The following is a 14,100-nucleotide window of genomic DNA, read 5'->3' on the forward strand; positions in this document are numbered from 1 at the left end:
AAGAGCTCAAACTCTTTTTGACATTTTGTTAGTAATTCAAAGTAAATTTCTGTGTTTAGTATTCTAACTCGCATATCTTTACTATAATATTTATTTACTGAATGCTTGTTGTACCACTTAGTGTTTCAGTAGGACAGAGAAGATATTAAAGTTATAAATCTCAGGGATTGTAACAATCAACTATACAATTGTTTGAAAACTATGCCATATTGGTTAGGTTGAAAGCAACAGAAGACCTGACTGAAACTAGTCTTTAAAACAAGGGTGTTTTGGTTCCATAGTTTAGCTATTGTGAATTGAGCTGCTATAAACATTGATGTTGCTGCGCCACTGTAGTATGCTGATTTTAAGTCCTTTGGTATAAACCAAGGATTGGGGTAGCTGGGTCAAATGGTGGTTTCATTCCAAGTTTTTTGAGGAATCTCCACACTGCTTTCTGTAGTAGTCACACCAATTTGCAGTCCCACCAGCAATGTATGATTATACCTTTTTCTCACATCTCACCAACATTTATTGTTGCTTGTATTCTTGATAATTGCCATTCTGACTAGAGTGAGATTTGCATTTCTCTAATTGTTAGGGATATTAAACACGTTTTCATATATTTGTTGATCAGTTGTATTTCTTTTTCTGTGAAGTGTCTATTCAGTTCCTTAGCCCATTTATTGATTGGGTTATTTACTTTTTGGTGTTAAGTTTTTTGAGTTCTTTATATATCCTGGAGATTAAGGGGGGAGGCTAGAGAAGAATAGAGTTACTTTGGATTAGGTAGAGGGGGAGTGAAGGGAGGGGAGGGAATATGAGGGTAGGAAGGAAGTATAGTAGAATGAATTAGACATTATTACCCTATATACATATACAACTACACAACCAGTGTTATTCTTCAACAGAAGAATGTGTCAAAGTGCATGTATAATTAGAACAAGTTTTTAAAAAGTGGGGGCGGGATTGGGAAAAAGGACGGGTGTGTGTTATATCATATAACAAAATTCTAGCAGTGTGCTGATGAGGCTCTGTTGAAGTGGGCTCTCTGTCTTCCCCTTGCATTGGTTTTGTACTCATACCTACTTTTTCATGTTGGCGAAACAGCTTCAGGCCTTGTATCTGCACAGAGTATCATTGAAACAGCACTGTCTAATAGAATTTTTAGTGATGATAGAAATGTTGTATATTTGGGTTGTCCAACATGCTGACCAATAGCCATGAGTAGCTGTTGAACCTTTGAAATATAGCTAGTGCAACTGAGAAACTGTTAGGGTTTTTTTTTTGTTTGTTTGTTTTTAAAATTCAGTTTAAGTAACCACATGTGGCTATTGACTATTTAAGCATCAATAAAAATATTAGATCAATTGTATCCCAGAATGTCCAGCAGATATTCTAAAATTAGTTTGTATGCTTTAGGCTGCATTCCTTCCCACATCCTATGCCCAGAAAAACTAGTGATAGTAGTCGAGAGAGAATGGAATATGCTGACTGGCTTATTCTTGCTGGATGTTTTACCTTTAGGACTTGCTCTATCAGTCGTCCGGATAGTGTGATTTTTGCGTATACTTTACATATTCATATATATCTCAGTAGAACAGTTAATAGAGAGTTCAGAAATGAGCTGATATGTATATGATTAATTGATTGACAAAAATGCAAATAAATTAATGAGAAAATGAAAGTTTTAATACGCTGTGCTGGAAAAAATAGATATCTGTTGGGGAGGGAAAAAATCCTAGTATTATCTCATATCGTATGCAAAATTGTGGTCTAGAGGGTTTGTATAGGAGATTAATATGAGGTGATAAAGAAATTGGATATAGTTAATAGAGTGACTTAGTACCAAGCTGTGTCATTTGAAACTTGTGAGATATATGTGTGGGGGGGTGTATTGGGCAGCCTTTGGAGGTGTTTAAAAGTTTAGGTAGTCAAATCATTATTGCACAAATGTTAATCTGGCAGCAGATAATCAACATTGTAAAGAAGTTTATAACTTTTAAAAATATAATTTATCCCATCTTGTAATCGTGATAGTTTTTTTTTTTTTTAGTAATGGTGAGACTTGAAAGAAGAGGAATGTTATTCCATTTGGTTTGAATGGAGAGGGGAGATTATAAAGTGGAAGTTTAGGATGTATTCCAAAGACTGTAATGTATTGACACTTTATTCTTTTTCTTAATTGATCTGTAGAAAATTCGAGTGAATCATTTGTTTTAAAAAAGGAAATTTTTAGAGTTGAGCATCATGTTAACATTCCCAAATATTATAAATAAATAACCTTTGTAATAAAACCTTCAGTTTTAAATTCTTTTAAAAATCATTTCATTGTTATTTTCTATGCACAAATGACCACATAATCAAAACTATTGTGAAAAGAGGTTGGTATAAAAAGTTTAGGAAACTAAAATATAGTTACTTCATTTAATTGATAAGGAAGCCAGGTCAAAATTGTCCAGATCATATTAGTACATAATGACAAAACCTACACTTACATAATGTCTTTTGAAAGACTGTAGATCTTTGAGGCAAGACTTTACAAAAGAATATTAGTATTTTCACAGTGTTCAGTAAATATCCAACACACAGTTTACTGAAGATATGAACTAAAGGTAGCATTGCTTACTTCATTGTTAACCCATTTATGATACTCTTAAATTAAAACTACATCAAATATTACAAAAACTAGTAGGGACAAAAATATTAAGTTTGTTTTATAAGTGGAAGGAAGTCAATAGTGAAGGAAATGTGATTCTTTTTACTCTGTAACATTGGAAATGATGACTTTTTTAACTCATCCTCACCCCTCGCGTCTACTCATTCTATGTATTATTCCCAGCCTTCAGAGAAGTAAACCTACTTTTAAAAATAAAAAAGTACAGAGGTTTCTGATGTATTGAGATTTATGCATTCCTGAAAACCTCACAAACTGCAAAACCCATATATCTGTGTATTCTGAGAACTAACACAAGTAATAATTGGGGAGATAACTTGAACTGTTCAATTAGGCAACTTAGTGTAGTTAGTGACTACCATGATGAGATTATAAATGTACAAAATTACTTGAATAGAAATGCTGGTAAGCCTTTCATTGGGATGGAATTGGTGGATCTTAGGACAATACAGATGGAAGTATAGTGGTGAGCCAGTGGAGGCTGCCATTAAAGAGGGCATGGCCAAATGAGATCCATTTGCTACTTTGAAGTTTATGCACAACTTTTTGCAGGATAGTGGTGCTGGGGATCAAACCCAGGGCCTTAAGTATGCTAGGAAAGTGTTCTACCACTGAGTTATACCCCTATAACACTTTTTTGTATGGGCATATGTTTTCATTTTCCTAGGTATTTAGCTAGGAATAGAATTTCCTGGATTGAATAGTAAATTATTTTGTTTAACCTTGATGAACTGCCTAAATCTTCCACATCTAACTTAAAATAATAATAATAAAGCAAAAACATCAACAAAAATAGCTTATTTGGATATCATTAGAAAAGCTTAGTTCATTATTTTTCTAAAAATACTTACAAAAAAAAAAGTTCAGTATTCTTGGGCCAGGTTATCTAGATTAACTCACTTGCTAAAAGACAACTAAAAACAGTAGGTGAACTATAAAAAATATTTCATAATATCAAAGAGCTTTAAGGACTATGCTAGGCCCAAATCTAAGAGAACAGAATACAAAAGTCAAGAATTCTTTAAAGCTGTAGCTGCCCTAAGTAATTTGCCAGGATAAAATAGCTGAAAAACTGAGAGCATCCCACTAGTTAGTTTCACTTACTTACTGATAAAATACGCATGCGTTTGGCTGGGATTATGGCTCAGCGGTAGAGCGCTTGCCTAGCACGGGTGGGACCCGTGTTCGATTCTCAGAACCACATAAAAAGCACTGTGTTGTGTCCATTTACAAAAAAGATTAATTTCTCTCTCTCTCTCAAAAAACAACAACAACAACAAAAAAAAAACCTGAGCCACTGTCCCAATAAATCCCATGCAGAATAAATCTAAAACAAAAATGAAACAAACTACACAGACATAGTGAAAATGCAGAAAACAAAAGACAAGTAAAACAGATTTATCCTCAAAACAGTGCTGATTCTAAATACCAGCAAATTAAACCTGGAGTCCAGTGATAAATGTGCTAGGGTAATAGAGAATAGAGTAGGAACCCAACCTTGAGTTTTATATACAGAGAAAATATCTTCAAGAATGAAGGGAAACACTTGTATATCAGCTTTGCAATGGAACTACCTTATGCTTTGGAAAAGGGCCAAGACCAACTCAAGCTGCCATGGTAAGAAAGCAGGGACTACTGCAAGTAAATATGTGAAACTAACTAGTAGGATGCTTTCAATGAATATTTTTGGATGAAAAAGGCAAATTAAAGTATCTAGTAAACAAACAAAGGGGTAGTGAAGAATCAAAAGCCAGGACTTTGGACGATACACTTTTCTGACTTTTCAGGAAAATCAGCATTGACACTGAAAATCAGCATCTTCAAAGAATTTATTTAAGTGGCGACATCTAAAACATTGGTGACTAGTTGAGACCAGACTACCTGGTGGCTTAGTATCCAGCTCCTGGAAAACCAGGGCCCCAAAATTGTAGAAATTGAGGGAAGCAGTGGAGGAGGTATTACCATACTTTAGGATCTTTACAGTCAAACCTAGGATCATAGAACTGAGTAAGATCTTAGAATTCACAGAAGCCAGAGCCTAAACAACATATTTCTCACTGAAGAAGATGTGGTTAGGATCATGGAAAAACTGGGAGAAAAATACGAAGACATGCTTTTGACCAAAGACATAATAAATGTTAACTCTTCTCAGTGGTTAAAGTGGTACTAGATCACAGTGCTCTTATCTATTCTCCTTTTGGTTTGTTAACTGTTTGAAGCAATCTGTTGATTGGCTAAACTAACACAGCATAGTGGAAAGAGTACTAGTTTAAACATAAGAAGACTTAGATTTTAGTTCCAATTATGCTACTTTATAGCTATATGATGAGGTAGGATATGGCATGAGTACTTGAATCTCTCCTGACTTTAATATTCTCTTCTATTAAGATAGGAGATGAACTACGGAATCAGAAAGGTGTCCATTTTCTATTCAATAGGTATTTTAACCTAAAAAAATTTTTTTTATACTAGGGATTAAATCTAGGGCCTTGCACATGCTAGGCAAACAGTCTTCAGCACTATATCCCCAGCCTTAAAAAACAAAACAAAAAAAAACTTAACTTGAGATAGGTTTTCACTAAATTACCCAGCCTGGCCTTGAACTTGATATTCTCCTGCCATAGCCTTCTGAGTAGCTGGAATTAGAAGTGTGCACCATTATACTCAGCTTTAACATACTTTTTTCAGCATATATAATTTTTTTTCCCTATGGTGCTAGAAGATTGAAACCAGGGCCTTGTGCATGCAAGGCAAGCATTCTACTAACTGAGCTATATCCCCAGCCAGCATATATAATTTCATTATTTTCCTATTCCTCAAAATTTTTGTTCAGTGGACCGGTTGCCAGGAAAATATAATTTTAGCAAAACAATCAGAAAAAAATAATCTTATTTTCAGAGAGAATAATTCTTATTGTCAGATTTACAACTCCAAGTCCAGATGGCCTCGAAGTAATTATTAGTATATTTTTAAAGAGGAAGTAATGCATGTATTTCACAACTCTTCCAGAGAATAGCAAAAGAAGAACCTCTCCTTTTTTCATTTTTTGAAACTAGCCTAACTTTGGTAGCAGAACCAATTAAGAGAATGCTAGAGAAAACCAGAATTTATGTTCTGTCTCACTGAACATAAATGGAAAAATCCCTAAGCAAAATATTAGTTCACTTTTTTTGTGTTCGCATCTTTTTTATTGGAGACATTTTCGTTTTCACAATGAAAACTGTCTCTACTGCCTGGAAACTTGTCTGGACTCTGTATCAGCTTCCTTTACAGTTAAGAATGGACATGTGACTGAGTTCTAGCTAAATAAATATGGATGGATATGATGCAGGCTGCTTCTAGGCCTGACCTATGAGCTATTTCCCACATGATCTTCACTCTCTCTTTTATTTGACAACCAGGTGTAAAGAATCCAGAAGGGGACTCAAAGGTCCTATATGCAGAGCCACAAGATAAATGACTCTGGACAGGGTTGGGAGTGTGTATCTGCTTGGATGAGAGTATGCTTAGCATTTATGAGGCTCAGGGTTCCATCTTTACGAGTTCCCTTTCCCCCCTAAAACAGAAAAAGACTCTGGGCCCTGAGTCTCACATAAGTTTCTCTGAGACTAAGAAATACCCTCCTTGGGCTTTGTATAAACAATAAATAAACTTTCATTATGTAAAGCCAGTGGGATTTGTGGATTTTTGTGTTAAAGCCTCTATTTATGCTAATACAGAAATTTAATCCCAGATTATACAGAAGGGAAAATAGATCATAACTAATTTGGCTTTATGCCAGGAATGTAGCATTATTCCATATTCATGAATTGGAAGTCTTAATATTGTATATAACCATGCTACATAAAGTTATCTCTATAAGTCAGTGAATTGCCACTCAGAATTCTGAGGCATTAAAAATAAAAACCTTACTGATTCTGCAGTTCAAAGGGAAAAGAGACATGAAGAAAGATTAAGGTGAGAAGATTTGCAATAAGTATATTAGAGTAATTTTAAAGCTATAGTAACTAAGATACTGTGACATTAACACAATTACCAATGACCAAACATACTGGTGGAATAATAGCACAGAACTGGATCCATACAAAGATAATTAATATATAATGACGTGCTATCACAGATCAAAGAGGAAAGAACAAACTCTTAAAATTAGTCTTGAGATTGAATATATCTCAAATCCTACACTAAATAATCTCCAGCAAGATTACAGACCTAAATATGAAAGACAAAACTTTAAAGCTGGTTAGAGGATAATATAGGAGAATACCTTCATAATTTTGGGGTGGGGGAAAATTTCTTATATAAGACCTAAAAGTCACTATTGTAAGGATAATGAAAAGAAAACAATGATATGTTTGACTATATTAAATAAAATTAACCTCCCTTCATACAAAGATTAAAATTTTAAAATGCCATAAAATGGGAAAAGATTTTTATGATACATAAAATTAACGTAGGACCTATACTGACTGCATTTGAAAGAACTATGTACCAGTAAGAAAAAAGCAATTCGTAGAAAACTTGGCAAAGTTCTTGAATAGCTGCTTCACAAAAGAGAAAATCTAAATGGCCATAGATATGAAATGTGTTGAATTTCACTAGTAATTGGGGGAATGCAAATTCAGTATTCATTAAAGATAGAAATGTACACATTGGTAGAACTACTTTAGTAACAGTTTGGTGTTGTCTATTACAGAATTCATGTATTTTATGGACTACAGTTCTATTCCTGAGAATTCACTGTAATCACTCATGAATGATGTGTAATGAAAGATCACATGCAATATATTATTCTCTGTGGTTCTGTTTGCATATAGTCAGAGTAGGCAAAGCTAAATTCTAATTATAGGATATGTATCTATGTGCTAAACCTATAAGGAAAATCCAGGAAATTGTCATCACAGAGTTAGTATAGTATTGTCCTATATGGGGAGAGGAGAAGTTGGTTGATTAAAGGACATATATAGCATTCTGGCTTGGGACTATTTTAATTGAAATGACTTGTTCACTTTATAATTATTTTTTTAATTTTCATGTACCTTTCTTTATGCATGTTTCAAATTTTTAAATAATTGTTTTGAGTATTTTCAGAATGACTAAAAAGAATAGTATCTACTTCAGAATGGAAATACTTATTAAAATCGGGTCAAAAGAGAACTTTTTCACATTTAAAAACTTCTGATAGTCTAATTTGAATTCCTTGGAACTTAAAACAAGTTATTCCTTTATTTACAAGTAATTATGTTGTGTGCACTTGTATTATATTGGAGGTACTAAGTATCCATTCAGCCAGTATTTGTGGGTATTTACTGCTCAGCTGGCTTCAGAAAAAAAAGATTTAAGATACACTAAAATTTGTGGATTGATTTATTGGACTAGCTCCTTGTGCACTTAAAAAACATGCATATACACTTTTTGAGTACTTTTAATTGTATAGTTTCACCTGTAAGTGCTGTGATTCCATTAGTTTAGAATGGAACTTGACAGTTATCTTACAAAGTTTAGAATGTATTAAGGCTGGGGTTGTTAATTTATTGGTAGAATGCTTTCCTACCATGTGCAAGGCCCTGAGTTCAATCCTTAGACCACTATAAATAAATAAACAAATAGATAGATAGATGATAAATAAATAAATAAAATTTAGTGCATATTGAGAATTTTGTAATTCTTTGTACATGGCAGTTAAAACTTCAGTCCTGTCAGAGGTTTTGGCAAGTAGCATAGATTCTCGAATCAAAAATTTAATATAGACTCAAAATTTCAGAAGTGCCAATTCCTTGAGATACCTATCCGTTTTTCTCTAAGCCCCTACATGATTTAAATGTGGTTTATACATGTTTAAAATGAAAGATAACCTGTTTTCCTTAACTCTGTAAACAAACATTAGACATTATAGTTATACATATATTTGTGTGTATGTGCATGTGTGCATATATAAAATATATACACTTAGAATGGAAAATGTCCTGATTTAACTCTAAACAAACAGCAGAGATTATTGTAACTCATGTATTTTTGTGTATATGCCATATGTGCACTTATATAAAATATAGGTATAACTTCTGTGGAAAGTGTACATGTCTAAAATTTTAACTATGTAACTATTTGCTGAATATTTAGCATGAGATTTTAAAAAGAACCCCATTTAAAATGAATTGCCTCTGCTCAATGAGTAATCCGTTTTTATATATGCTTGTTTAAGGTTATTATGTAAAAGAAAAACACGGGTATACTTAGAAAAAGTCTGAACAGCATTATTCTTGCGTCCTCGAGTCTCTTTCCTTTCTCTTTTTTACCCTTCTCTTATTCTTTCCATCTTAGTTTCACCAAGAGGTTTATTATGTAGACTGAAAAATGAGAGGCAGATGTATAGGATCTGTCAAGCAGTACCGTATACCCAGAATTCTGTCAATGTTTCCTTGAATTTGGAAGGTAAGGTTACTCATTCTTTATAAGTAGAATAGAAGAACACAAGCCTTTAATCTGGCAAGTATCTTTGTATCAATTGTCTTTGGCCAAAAATGGTAAATAATTGTCACTTTCAGGTTTAGGACCCTTGTGGATTCTAGGTTTTGGAGGCACAAGCCAGACTTTTTTGGGAAATACATAATTTGGATGAGGATACTATTAATTTGTGACCTAAAGAGTCACTGACAGTTTTCTTCATTAAGTTTCTTTGGGGCTGGGATTGTGGCTCAGAGGTGGAGTGCTCGCCTAGCATGCGTGAGGCACTGGGTTTGATCCTTAGCACCACATTAAAAAAATAAAATAAAGATATTGTGTCCACTTATAACTAAAAACCAATAAATTTTAAAAAAAGGTTCTTTAATTATAAGTGGTGAAAACTCATTTGAAGTAGCTCAAGATAAAGGAGACATATGGCACTCAAAGACAGGAAAGAATATTTGAATTACTGAAGACCTGACACCAGGAAATCCATCTTTGATGATATCCGTGGTCTCTGCTACCAAGACTAGTTTGCAAGGTGACTCTCTTAAAGGCATAACTGATGGTCTTCGTGTAAAATGAATCAAATTTATAATTTAAAAATATTGGAGTGAATTTATGGAGATAAGTTTGGTCAGTTTCCACAGGGTGATTGATAATCCATGGTATTTCACAGGAAACAATTTCTATGGACAAAAATTATTTGCACAAACTATCCATTTTCTTGCAAGCTAACTAATGCCTATATTTAAAAAGTTGTAAAATAGCCTAGTCAAAGAAACAAATAATCTGAATGGGAGTGGGGGGAGTCTAGCCGGAATACTCACTAAATTTCAGGGTTTTACTGTTTTTCCTTAAATTTGTATGGAAAATTTAAACTCAAGAGCCTATATATATATAGGCTCTTGAGTTTAAATATCACTCTGTAACTAATAAGTATGTATGATTACTATGTATTCTTAAAAAAAAAGGGGGGATTTTTTTTTTTTTTTTAAAGTACTAGTGTTTCAAAGAGTCTCCCAACTTTAGAGGTATTTGATCAACAGAGAGAAGGCTTTATCCCTCTTCATTTGGTAAAACTGGTTTGTTCGATACAAAATAAACAAAAACCCTCTTTTTAAAGTTTAATTTGGACATTTCTAGCACAGAACAGTTGAAGATGTGGTGTAGGATTCCTACTTCCCTGAATATGGTTAAGGCAGAACCTGACCCACTCTTCTCCCACCAACTTCATTTCACTCTAGGTCATGTTGGCTTCAGATGGAAAGGAACCCAGGAGATGGTAGGTTTTGCTGTTTCGGACAGTCCCACTCTTTTTTTGTTTTAATTTTTATCTTTTTAGTTGTAGATGGATACCTTTGTTTAATTAATTTATTTTTATGTGGTGCTGAGGATCGAACCCAGTGACTCACACATGCCAGGCAAGCATTCTGTCACTGACCCACAACCCCAGCCCCAGACAGTTCCACTCTTAATGCTGTTATCCCAAACACATTTAATTGCAAATTATCACAAGAATTAAGGATCACTCTTTAATTTCTTAAAGACAAATACTGAAAAGTCAAAAACCTTCTCTAATCATACTTCCTTAATATTTTAATATTGTGTTAATGTATTAATATTATTGTGATATAATATTAATACAGATCATTAATCAAAATTTTCAAGCTATTTTTTAAATAACACATTACTTTTTTATTTTAAAAACCAGTGCTCAATCTAATTGTGAGTCATATCAAGGGCTGTTGAACTCTTTTAATCTGCTGTCAGTGATGAGTGAAGGGTAGTTTCATACTTGTCTCAGACAGATTGAAAATCAGTAGGCCACAAAGATTTTTAATTTGTTAACTATTGTAGGAACCTGAAAAAAAAAAAGTCACAGCTGGTTAATAGGTAAATCCAAAGATCAAATATACAAACCCATCAAGAAAGCCAATTTAGTTGGCTTCATAGATTAAAAAAAAAAAAAAAAAAACTAGCTTTTCCACAATGGGGAAAAGAAATGCATTGAACTTCTATGGTACAAAAATCATTTGCATATCATTATACACAAATTATTTGCATTCTATCTGAATAGAGTTGTAGAATAGTTTAATGACAAAGGCAAGAACTCCATAGAGTCAGATAACTTTAAAGTTTATGTGCTAGACAATACATAGTTTTTCATTAAAGATACCATAATTTTTAAAAATCTTTTTTGATCCATTTAAAAATATTTTACATTTTATCTTTACATAACTAATGTTGAAAGGTAAATGTTGACTAAGGACATATACTTATTTAAATCTTATATTTTGTACCATAAATGACAGCATGCAGAAAGTACCTGCATTGGCCCAAATCACTAAAAAGAAAAACCATTATTAAAATCCCAGTTCAATTTAACTTTATTGGTGACAGCTATAAAAAGTTTTTTTTAAAGTGCTTAACTGAGCCTCCAAAAATAAGATTTGTCTTCTGTGGAAAAGGATTGAAGAAAAATATAGGTGCATTATTTTTCAGATTCCATTTAACCTTGCCAATTAGAACCTTTAAAAGTATTTGAAACACTCATATGAAGGATTTAAAACAGATTGTATCAAGTCAGCTTGAACTGATTAATTATAATTGCTTATCAAATGTTCACTTTAGCAGTTTGTAATATAGATTTCAGAATACAGTTAGTAAAGGAAATCCAGGATAAGTCAGCTTAAATACACACCACTGAAATTTAAAGTTATTTGGGCACAATTGAGTTTTTCCCTTAAAGTTGCCATTGATGGCACTGAAATACTGTCAGTCACATTTACAAGAAATAGTTCCTTAGGCTGGGGATATAGCGCGTGCGCTCGCGCACACACACACACACACACACAAATAATTCTTTGAAGTTATGTTTACTTCAGGGTGAAAGACAATAATTTTCAGCAACAGCCAAAGATAGTGCATAGTGCTGTTATTCTCAATGATTTTTTTCCCCCAGAGTCCCCACAGTGAGAGCCTTAAATGTTTTTATTGTGGGTAACTTGAAGTATATGAGAAAACTGAAGCTCGTCTGTTTCTTGTGTGCCTCACCTGGCCTTGTTAATAGATTACAGAATTCCGCTTGTTAGTACCAGTGACACAGGAGAAATTTTTACTATTATGCTATTTGGTAATGATAAAGACGACAGAAAAAGTCTTTTTATGGTAATTAGGTCCTCAAAACAACTCTTCATGTTTGCTGATAAGGAGACACAAGTTGGCTGTTGAACAGAGGTACAGTAGCTTGTTATCTACAGAGTTGATACTGCCTCCTAAATTCCCTGGCTGTGACAAGAACTCATCTGAAGTGAAGGCTTGCAGAGCCAGTGATACTGGAGTACTTTCTTTCCCCATAATTAAGTTAGCCTTTCTCTTGCAGAAAAAAAAAAAAAAATTCACTTTTTTTTAAACAAAGGCTGTATTATTTTTTCCTCTGTAGGTTTAAAGAGATATATACTTGGTGATAGCTGTTTGTAGAGAGTTCAGTGATAACATTTCAGTATACCAAGAGGGACAAAACTGAGTTAACTAGTCTTTTATGATATGTGAAAATTAAGAAACAAGCATCCAGTGATTAACGACTAGAATAAATCATTCCTTTCATTATAATATCTGTGTATAGGTACTTGTTCTATTTGGTCTGTTTCTCAGTTATAAGAGTTCAATGTGTTGTTCATTATTCCAAGTGTTAACATTTTCAGTGCTGATAGGAGCTTGCAGAAATTTGGCAGGTAGAACGTGCTACCATGGATGGGGTGGGTAAAGGTCTCCATCCCTTAGTGTTCTGAACAGCAAGACCTTTCATGGCTAAGTAAACATAATGTCCATGCAATTAGATTCATAGAGCTTGGTGCCATGGGACAGATGTTAGGGAAAAAGATGTAGTGTTCACTATATGTTCTTGTTTAGTAATTTTGTTTCAGTAAGAGCTTCAGGCATTGAGTGGCACATTCCAAGAAAGTTGAGAAGCTAACATACCTATAGTAATGTTGCTTATGATTTTCTTCAAGCATACATAAATTTAAAAAAAAATCAAATCAAATTTTGAAATAATTTTGCTTTGCTGGGCATGGTGGCACAAGCCTATAATTCCAGTGGCTTGGGAGACTCAGGCAGGAGGATTGCGAGTTCAGAGCCAGCCTCATCAAAAGTGAGGTGCTAAGCAACTCAGAAAGACTATGTCTCTAAATAAAATACAAAATAGGGCTAGGGATGTGGCTCAGTGGTCGAGTGCCCCTGAGTTCAATCCCTGGTAACCCACCACCCCCACCAAAGAATCTGGCTTTGGAAAAACTAAGAAAAAGTTCTTAAATCTTGATGTACTGTGTTTGCATTCTACTTTCTTAAGATTAAAAAGGGAAAAAATAAACAAAATGTTTGTAAGTCAAGTTTTAAAGGATACTAATATGTATTATGAATTTAAAATATATATTAAATCTAATTTAAATAATTTGTGACGAACTCATCTAGAACTAGTTTATCAAACTTTCTAATTAGGTAGGCCTCAGTAGAAAATTTTAACTTCTTAATACTTTTGTGGAGTTGGTTGGAAAATCAACAGTCTCAAAACTATTTAAGTTGTTGAACCCAGTAATTCTACTTTAAAATAATACCCAAGAGTATTTTTTAATTTGACATTATAAATGTAAATGAACATTTGAATAGCTAACATATCTATAGTAATTGTTGCTTACGACTTTCTTTAAGCATGTACAGATTAAAAAAACAATAAAATCAAATGTAAATGAACATTTACATTTATAAATCTTCAAATCCTTGATTTTTTGTTTTATTTTGATGGTACGAGGGATTGAACTCAGGGTTACTCAACCACTGAGCCACATTCCCAACCCTATTTTGAATTTTATTTAGAGACAGGGTCTCACTGAGTTGCTTAGCGCCTCACAGTTGCTGGAGCTGGCTTTGAACTCGCAATTCTCCTGTCTCAGCCTCCCAAGCCTCTGGGATTACAGGCGTGTACGTACCACTGTGCC

The 14,100-nt window shown here is 33.6% G+C and overlaps 1 protein-coding gene across 11 annotated transcripts in view; it reads left to right on the forward strand.

Moving 5' to 3' along the window:
• The window catches only part of Mef2a (myocyte enhancer factor 2A), a 157,301-nt gene that overhangs the window by 105,911 nt on the left and 37,290 nt on the right, over positions 1-14,100 (forward strand). The window lies entirely within an intron of this gene.

The sequence above is a fragment of the Marmota flaviventris genome, chromosome 2, assembly GCF_047511675.1.
Source record: "Marmota flaviventris isolate mMarFla1 chromosome 2, mMarFla1.hap1, whole genome shotgun sequence".
Taxonomy (NCBI): domain Eukaryota; kingdom Metazoa; phylum Chordata; class Mammalia; order Rodentia; family Sciuridae; genus Marmota; species Marmota flaviventris.